This window comes from Oryzias melastigma, linkage group LG21 (assembly GCF_002922805.2).
Source record: "Oryzias melastigma strain HK-1 linkage group LG21, ASM292280v2, whole genome shotgun sequence".
NCBI lineage: Eukaryota > Metazoa > Chordata > Actinopteri > Beloniformes > Adrianichthyidae > Oryzias > Oryzias melastigma.
In genome coordinates, this window is record NC_050532.1 from 13,540,954 (window position 1) to 13,551,142 (window position 10,189).

The 10,189-nt window shown below is 41.9% G+C and overlaps 1 protein-coding gene across 2 annotated transcripts in view; it reads left to right on the forward strand.

Moving 5' to 3' along the window:
- LOC112137941 (inactive dipeptidyl peptidase 10) overlaps positions 1–10,189 on the forward strand; it is a 146,577-nt gene that overhangs the window by 56,013 nt on the left and 80,375 nt on the right. Inside the window, exon 1 of one of the 2 annotated variants that reach the window (XM_024260459.2) lies at positions 2,251–2,382. The exons of the other annotated variant lie outside the window; for it this stretch is intronic. The gene's annotated coding sequence lies outside the window, so the exon portion shown is untranslated. Of the gene's footprint in view, positions 1–2,250; positions 2,383–10,189 lie in introns of those variants that run through there. 2 annotated transcript variants of the gene reach the window in all.

Sequence of the window (10,189 nt, forward strand, 5' to 3'; positions counted from 1 at the left end):
CTGGGTGCCTCTCTTCAAGTTTGGACTTTGTCTTCTTAGTTCAGGTTCTATCAACTCTTCAAGTCCTCTCCTCTACCTGGACCTCCTCCTCCACCTGTTCTCTCATTCTCACTCTTCTTCTTCTAGCGTCTTCCATTTTCCTTGAAAACAGGTGAAATCACCTGCTGCCTTTTCAAATTAGCACATGAGCGTCCACACCTGATGGATGTAGTTCTCCACTTTGTTCATTAGTGTGGTCATTGATAATCCGGGGCTTTGTACAGCGAAGGAGCATCCTCACAATCAAGTGTGTCTAAGGTGTGAAAATGTGTGTAGAGTTTTACAAATCACTGTGTGTAATGTTTTCAAAAGGAGTGAAGCAGACACTGTGCATAAGGTTATGCCAATCTGCTTAGGTGCTTTGCTAATTGGAGAAGAATTTGCTAATTGTGAGGAAAGTTTGATTTTAGTGTGTAAGCAACTGTAACAGAAACCTGTAACTTACTGCCAACTACAAATACTGTAGAACTGAAAGATGTGGTTGACAGAACGCTCAGCAGTTGAAGATCCAGACGGAGGGACCAAACAACGACTCAGGTTCACTAAATCAGTCTTTAATAACCAAAAATTACTTTATCAGAGGGAAAACTAGAGATGTTCTGCTCCAGCGGGTGGCTCGACTCCGTATTGAATCCTTCAAATTCAAGTGTCACTGGTGGAGCATCGAGCGCTCGCTTCAGAATGCGGATGATCATGTGACTTTAGAAATGAAGCTTCATTCCATCACTCGTGTATTGCTGACCATTCACTGCAGTTATGAATTCAGAGCGGGGTTTTCAGTAGGTCTGTTCATAGAGAGATATCACTCAGAGAGCAGTGATGATCTGGTCACAGATATTTTCTACTCGAACCGAGCACGAGGAAGAGAGACAGAGAAAGATAGACAGGTGCAGCAGGAAGAAACATCTCAGCAGAAATATAAAGTTAAGAAAACAAGAGTCACCAGGAAAACAAGCAACCATTCTCTCTCTGAAAGTTTAGAGTTTGTTTTTTCTTTTTGTTTTGCAAATTGAATTTTAGTTTTGGGTTGTGGCTGATGTGTTTTTGTGTTTTTTCACCTTTGATTTGTTTGAAGGTAAAAGGATTTGAAAAATTACATTGTTGTAAATTGAATTGTAGTTTTTATATTTTGTAAGTTCTTTTTTTCCATTTTATTTGCAGCGAATAAATGCATATTCATATAAAAATTTGAAAAACACATTTTTTTTCAGCATTAACACTTAATTTTGTGCTTAATTTTATGTAATTGTTTATAATAAACTAATTAAAGCAACAAAACAATGTGAGGAGCTGAATGAGAGCCAGAAGAGTTGGTTCTTTTTAGTGAGCTGAAACAGAAGAGACTAGGTTCGATTCCGGCTCCCGCCAGCCAAGTGTCGTTGTGTCCTTGGGCAAGGCACTTAACCCTACTTGCCTCCAGTGTGTCTCCACTGGTGTGTGAATGTGTATGAATGTTCCGGTGATGGTCAGAGGGGCCGTAGGCGCGTACTGGCAGCCACGCCTCTGTCAGCCTGCCCCAGGGCAGCTGTGGCTACAATAGTAGCTTACCGTCACCAAGTATGAATGAGGAGTGAATGAATAATGGATATACAATGTAAGCGCTTTGAGCGTCTGGAAAAGCACAGATAAATCTAATTTATTATTATTATTATTATTACTAAATAAATGTAAACAGTCAGCAGACAGGCCTACATAAACAATGATTTCACTCTTCTATTTCTTTATGAAGTGTGGAATTTTAGAGATTTCATTTCTTCTTTTTAAACTAATCTTGAAACAGAGTATTTGCTGAACAGCATTCTATACATGAAATGCCAAAATTTGACGCAATCTCATTATGATTATTTATGAGAGAAACAGATTTTGGAAATCCTAAAAGTTTTATTGCTACACGTGACTGAACACATAATGATGCTTTGATGACACATTGGTCTTTTTCTGCTGATGTAATTTTGTGATCTGGCCAACAGATGTCACTAGTTTCAGTGGGTCAAATGCTTCACAACCCTCAAGCATTTCAATAGAACTTGAGTCATTTTGGTTCAGAAAGCTTTGGTTTCTTCATCACTAGAGAACATTAAAAGAGCCACAAAAAATAAGCTAACTGGAAAACTGGAGAGCACTGTGGAAGAACATACAAGACAAACCAAGAGTGAGGGAGGAAAGCAGTCAGCTCAAACAGGGAGCAGCCTGATCAGGTGAGTGCAGACAGCTGTGTGTTCTGCAGGTCTCAGGGAGGAGCCACACACTGCCTGCACACAAAGAGAAGGTGAAACAAAACTGAACTAAAACACACAGGACACAACATTGACTTCTGCTGCTAACAGGGACTTTTTCTACACTGTAAGTTCCAGTGAATTCCCAACCCTTCCTTCAACCTTACATGACTGCAGCTCTGCCGTCAGACCTGCATCCGTGTATCTGCTGATCATTAGTCTTCCTTTGGTTTAACTCAACATTACACCGTCTGTCAGTTGGGGTCATTTTTCCTCATTCTTGTGATTTCTGTGCAGGTTGGTTGTGGTTTCTCCTGGGGGGCTCCGCCCTCTCTCTGGTGGCTCTCCATGGAGTGACGCACAGCTGCCTGCACTTTAGGTTCATTTGTTTGAGTGTTGCTTTGATTCAGTCCATTGGTCTGGCACTTCCTGCTCCATTTAGTGTTTCTATAAACCTGTTGGTGCGATCTGAACAGGTTTTTTTGAAAGCCGGCGTGACAGCTCCTGTTTTGAGAGCAAGAGGAACAATTTCAGAGGTGAGGGAGGCGCAGACAAGACTGGGGATGAGAGGTGATAGAGAGGAGACAACAGACTTGACCAGGGCAGTTGGAAGTGGGTCAAGTAGGCAGGAGGATGTACTGGACTTATTAATGAGGACAGAGATTTGTTTCACTGGTGGTTGAGTACATGTTGTAAATGACTGATGTGGGACAAGTAGCACTGGGGGAGCAGAAATTGGGCCTGAAGCGGACTTCAGCTGTTGGTGAATGTGTGACGAAGATGTCACAAAAGTCCCAGCAGTAGAGGTGAGCAGGAGGTGAACAGGAAGCATGGCTCACCTACACTGTACATGGACTGACCTCTCCTTCTGTCTTTACTTTGATTCCAACTGTTACACGTCTTCTCTTCAGTTTCTATTCATGTATTTTTACTTGTCCTGAGCAAATAGGTAAGAACTGAGGGCCTCTTGTGTTGGACTTTTACGAGGCTCCGCTCTGAAAGACAAAGCACCAGAACCTGCACCACTGGGACATGCCACCCCCCCCAGGATCAGTTGTGATATGATCTCTCGCTCATGATCTAGCCAGAGAACTCCCATCCCTTTTCAAATGTCACCATATTGGAGCCAGACTACACGGATTGGTGTGACTCAATCTGAGTTCCCGTTTCTATGGTAACTACTGTCACCGATCGGAGGTGAGCTTGTTTGAAGTCACACCCCTTACACTGAAAGCAGCTCAGGAGAATCTGTCAATCAGGTGTTCCAGGTGGGGCCAGCTGGCACCACATGCTTTTACTGAGGCTTCTGATTGGTCTGTCTAGAACTTAAGTAACTTGCAATTAAGAAAAAGAAGATGCTAAGAAGAAGGTATTGGAGTGAGAATAGTTATTCTGACCAGTAGAAGGACTGAATTACAGCTATTTATTTCTCTATAGAAGTCTATGGGATTTTAGCTTCTTGGAGCCACTTCCTGTTTTTAACACAAGATAGCGGAGGGGTTGATATGTCCAGTTCTCTATATACAGTGATGTTCTTAACCATTACTTAGGGGGTTAAGTAAGATCTTTTCGTATTGCCTGCCCTCTGCAGACAAAAGTTTAGCATTTTTAGTATAAATAAGTATTCTTTGAACATAAAAATGCTCAGCATTTAAACATGTGTTCAGTGTTTGCTCCTTTGGTGCTTCTTGATTGTGGACAAACATTCAAGCTTCCAGCTCTGGATTGGTGTTTATTGACAGACGTTGCAATAAAAAAAAAACATTCATTGTAATGAAGACTGCAGAATCCGACTGTATTGGAAGGAGGAGCTGAGCTCGGCGTTTCATGTGGGTTTTAGGAGAGCCAGATGATGAAGTGCTGGAGTCTCAGCCGGACCAGCAGCTGCTGTGTAGCTGCTTCTGCTGAGGCATGTAGATGACTCGCTCATGAAACTTTCAGGGAAAGCAAGGTGGCACAGAGTTCTGAGTGTCTGCACTAAACTGCCTCGGGGTCATAAATACTTCATCAACAGCAGACGCCTCAGTCGAACTCCTCCCCAAGGCTTTCTTCCCCTTTGCCTCTCTGTGTCTCCTCTTCTCTTCTGCCCTCCATGGCTTAAGTACTCTGTTTCTCTGCTCTTTGTTCTGTCTTCAACACATGAATAATGTATTGTCACACCCTGATGCAAAATCACAGCACATCTGAAGTTCTTCATGAGTTTTCATTAAGATAAACATTCACAACTTCTCTATGTGAAAAAGAGACCGAATTAACATCACCGTCTCCTTACCAACAGATTATTAGTGGACAGATTTGACTCTGCAATTCAGCTTGCTTATCTTTTAAGTCTTTTAAGTCACTCCAATCACATGATGTACTGTAAAATTGTAAAAAGACATAGTTTCTGCAGAGCAGCAGTAATTGATGAGAAACTTGGCTCTGAGTTGAGGCTTAGTAATACTGAGTATAGAGTATGAATCACAAAGCTCAACCCATCATCCCTTTCCTCATCCTAGCTTACAGGCCCTCACACCTCCAGCCTAACACCAGCGGTGCAGCAACAATAGTGATCAATATCAGAGCTCTACAGAATGTATCAGAAAAGGGGCGGAGCAAGCAGACTTTGACCGACCCATTTCAGTTACGGCCTAACGACTGAAAACATTTTTCATCTGCTCCGGATTCATTACTATTTGAACTAGGAAATTGGCATTACCTGTGATGATTCTAGTGTGAATGCTTTTTGCTGAAAGTAGTCACTGAAGATGCTGAAGCTTTTTGCTGAAAATGGTGATGTAATCAACTGTAATTGCTGAAGGGATTTACTGAAAATGCAAAAACTATTTGCAAAATTTGAAATCTGTTAAAAGACTGGAAGTTAACCGAAATTTATGAAAAATTTGTAGTAAAATTGCGTAAAAATCATCAATCCGTGCCCTTTTTTGCAAAATATGTGTTGCTTAAATATGACCTAAGCTCCAAATTAGCCCCCCCCCAAAAAGCGAGCTTGTTGCGTGAATACTAGCTTAACTCCAAAATAGCCTTTAATTCCTCAGTAAACCAAATTAGTCAAAAAATCTAGCATGCTGCAGAACCCTTTAACACCTTTAACGACCTTTGACTTTTCCACCATTAACGTATTTCCAGTAGATTCTGAGGAGAAAAGTGGTGCAAAAAGTTGCAGTATATCAAAGAATGTAAACACTGGAGGTCCGGTGTTAAAGGGTTAAATACTAGCTAAACTCCAAAACAGCCTGAAATTCTTCACTAAACCAAATTAACCAAAACTGTTAGCCTGTTGCTAAAATAGAAGCTAAACTCAAAATGGCACAAAAAACCTAATTAGATGTCAAATTACCCAAACGAGCCAGCATAATGCTAATATAACTGCTAAATGGCATTTTTTTTAAATGACTATAAAAGATAAAAACATAGCCAAGGAATAAATGTATTTAAAGGTAATCCAAGTCAAAATACTGAATTTGAAGACTGTCATTCATTTCCTGGGGGGCATGTTTTGCTCAATTTTTTAAATACTATGAAGTTTATGAATTCTAAAAATACAAGCATTAATGTCCTCAACAAGCTGAATATTTTGATAACAAGATTGCAGAAATCGCTGAAAGTCTGACAGAATTTTTATGTCCCAAAAAACATGTGGAAAGCAGCAGGAGAATCACTACAGTGTGAATGGTGACTAAGCAATCACACAATAAACAAATACTCAAACAGTTTTAATGTTAAATCATGTTATGTATGTCGTCCATCATGAGAAAAATGCTACAAGAACATATTAAAACAGCATTTAGACGGAGTCTTTCATGTCATCCCCTTCATTCTTAAAGTGGCAGGAGAAGCTCTAATGTGAGAAACTCGCAGACCTTGAACAGGCTGCAGAATAATGAAGGTGCAGACGCTTGATGTGAAGTGCAGAGAAATAGCAGGAGGATCCTGCAGCAGTCCGAGTGCAATCAGGGAGGAAGGAGAAGCATGGCAGCAGGAAGCAAAGCGCCAGCTTCAGATTCTTTCAGCTCACGTTTTAGATCAGGTGGTTCAATAATGCTCATTTTGATATAAATGTTTACAACTCCTATTAATCATTAGTTTGGCCCACATCAGAGAAATGTCTCTTCAACCAATTCGAGTTTCTCTAAATAAATATTGCTTGTTCCTGCACTTCGTTATAGTTTTTTCAAGCTGACCTTAATTGTAAATAGAAAAATGTACTTAAAAGTGAAGAAGCCAATGAAAATACTGTTGCTGGTGATGCAGGCTTTAAGCTAGACATGAATTCAAATTAAAATCATTTGCTAAATAACTTAACATAATGCTTCAGATCTTATCAAACAGAGCTGCACAGTGATCACTGCACTGTCTCTTTCAGTTCTCCATGTTGGTTTTCTAACTATTGACCCAAACAGTTTAATCTAAACGGAAAGCAGATCAAATTCAAATGTTATTTTCCTTTTGCATCCAGTATGAAACAGGGCTCCTGTCACCGAGCACACAGCAGAACAAAGAAGCTGTTTGGACGGCTGGGAAACTCTCCATCACATCCAGACAGCTGAACACGACAGCAGAGCGTGTGACTCTCACGGGGCGCACAGGTGTCTCTGAAGGTGTGTTCACACTGAAAAAAGGATTTGTTATGGATCAAGTCCTAAACCTTGCATCTGGTCTGCATTCAGACTAGGGTCTACCAGAGATCTCTGTTCTGGACCAAAACTTGTAATATACACTGCTCACAAAAATTAAAGGAGCACTTTAAAGGAACACATTAGATACATCAGATCTGAATATGAAGTTATATATCTATACAAATAACAACAGGGCAGTGTCTTAGGAACAAAAGGATGCCAAGTCTTTTAATGAAATAAAAGTTTTCACCCTACAGAGGCTCAATTGTGTAGACACCATCAAATCAGAGTGAAATGAAGATGTGGCAGGCTAGTCCATTTTTTCAAAACTTCATTTCTACAAATCAAAATGATTTTCAGTATCTTGTGTGGCCCCCACCAGCTTGTATGCATGCTTGACAACGTGGCGGTATGCTCCTAATGAGACGACGGATGGTGTCTTGTGGCATTTCCTCCCAGATCTGTGTGAGGGCATCCCTGAGCTGTTGTACAGTCTGAGGAGCAACCTGGCGGCGCCTAATGGACCCAAACATAATGTCCCAGAGATGTTCTATTGGGTTTAAGTCAGGGGATGGTGAAGGCCATTCAATTGTTTCAATTCCTTCATCCTCCAGGTACTGCCTGCATACTCTTGACACGTGAGGCCGGGCATTGTTGTGCATTAGGAGGAAACCAGGACCTACTGCACCAGCGTAGGGTCTGACAATGGGTTCAAGGATTTCATCTGGATACCTTATGGCAGTCAGAGCACCATTTCCTAGGCAGTAGAGGTCTGTGCGTCCCTCCATGGATATGCCTCCCCAGACCATCACTGACCCACCACCAAACCTGTCATGTTGAACCACGTTGCAGGCAGCATAACGTTCTCCTTGTCTTCTCCAGACTCTTTCACGTCTATCACAGGTGCTCAGGGTGAACCTGCTCTCGTCTGTGAAAAGTACAGGGCGCCAGTGGTGGACTTGCCAATTCTGGTGTTCTTGAGCAAATGCCAGTGGAGCTCCACGGTGCTGGGCAGTGAGCACAGGGCCCACTACAGGACGTGGGGCCCTCAGGCCACCTTCATGAAGTCTGTTCCTGATTGTTTGGGTAGAGACATTCACACCAGTGGCCCTCTGGAGGTCATTCTGTAGGGCACGAGCAGTGCTCAGCCTGTTCCGCCTTGCACAAAGGAGCAGGTATGGGTCCTGCTGAGGGGTTGAGGACCTTCTACGGCCCTGTCCAGCTCTCCCAGAATAACCACCAGTCTCCTGAAATCTCCTCCATGTTCTGGAGATTGTGCTGGGAGACACATTAAACCTTCTTGCTGCAGCACGTGTAGATGTGCCATCCTGGAGAAGTTGGACAACTTGTTCAACTTCTGTAGGGTTAAGGAATCTCCTCATACTGCCAGTAGAGATAATTATCAAGGCAAAATCAGCACGAGAGGAAAACCAGCCAAAAAAGATCAAGAGGGAGAAACTTGAAATGACCTCCACATGTAACACCAGTCCTGTTTGGAGGGTTTTCTAATTGTTGCCACTGAAGTGCACCTGTTGTTAATTCATGAACACCAATACAGCTGAAATTGATTAACGAGGCCCTCAGCTGATTAACCAACCAGAAAATTATCAGACAGGTTTAATTCAATTCATGCCAGGCCCAATAAAAAAAGGGTTCCTTTAATTTTTGTGAGCAGTGTACTTCTAATAGACTACAGATCTCTTCAGTCATTGGTAGGGATGTCCCGATCAAGATTTTTTGGTCTTGATCCGATTCCGGGTCACTAGATTTTAAAGTTCTTCTGATACCGAATCCCGATCCGATTCTTTTATAACACATTTTAAAAAAACTGAAGAGATGCAAAATAAAAGATGCATGTTGTTCTGTTTTATTTTATACACCTTTATTTTGTTGTTTAACATTAAAGCAGCGCGTTTCTCTTAGAGGTAGCTTGAACACTCTAGAAAACTTCTGTCGAGGATCTTGTTTGAACAATCAAACATTAACATTTTAACGAAAACTGTTCACCATTAACTAGTGAAAATTCTCAAATTGGATAAAGCATACAACATAAATTTAAATTAAAGCAGCTGAACTTAAATTGCCCATTCGGCATGTAAACAAATTAGCAAAAAGTGCAACAGTGTCATAAAGCAAAGCTCTTTGAGGCTTAAAGAATAAACTTGATGTTTTTTTTTTTGTTTTTTTTTGATGAAAACCAACATTTCAACATTTTCTGATTTGAGTCTGTTCCTATTCTCATGGAGAATATTGGAAATGGAACTGAAGAGCCTTTCACTCTGTACAGAGCTGCAAGGGGCAGAGAGATTCAGGGCTGCAAGATCATGTTCTTTCCAATAGGGAAGTGGGTCATCTCTTTCAGGGATGGTTTGCTCAGAGAGGTAGGTGCTCTTCAGCTAACGTAGTACTCACGGACCGGGACACAGATCGTCTTTCTTGCAAGTTCTCCCTGAATGCAGTGTCCAAGGTGCTGCATGCCTAACTCCAAACAACAACAAAAAGAGTCAAATCTTTGCTGAGATGAATCTCACCTGGACATCTTGTTGCAGGAGCTTGATATCCATGTTTAAATCTGTCTGAATATCTTCAGTCCAGAATGTTTAAAGTGACCCACTGTCTTCCTCGCAGTAGCCAGGGTGTCTGTGACACTACGTTGAGCAAGTAAACCTTTGTGCACACAAAGTTGGCATAAGTGCGCGACACAACCCGTACGCTGTACTCCCATCTCACTCATGGCTCTTTTCATGTTTGCAGCATTGTCCCTCAAAATGACGTGGACTCGTTTGTCAAAACCCCAGTCCGTGAGCGTTTTCTCCACAGACTCTTTGATTCACTCAGCTGTGTGGGATCCTTGAAACTCCTGTGCATGCAGGGTCGCATGGCGCAAAACTAAAGCAGAATCCACCCACTGAGCTGTGAGGCTTAACAACAACATTGGATAAACTCCAAATGTCTGTGGTGAATGAAATAAAAGGCACGTCCGTTAGCAAGCCTAGAAGTTTGTCCTTAACTTTCTTTTGGAGCCCTGGCAGAGCTTTCTCCGTGAAATAGTGGCGAGAGGGGATCTCAAAACGGGGCTCCAAGAACTCCGGTAACGTGATCAGCCCCGGGTTTTCTACGAAGGTGAATCTCTGGTCACTAATCACAATCATCTGGGAAATCTTGGAGATTATGTTTTGAGCCTTGTCACCATCGTGCAGCAGTTTCTCTTTTTCCTGTATGTCTGAAGCAGCGTGGGCTGTGTTGTTCTGGGTGGTTGTGATGACTTAGACAACTCTGTGTAATATTGCGGGTGTTTGTTTTTAGATGTCTAAT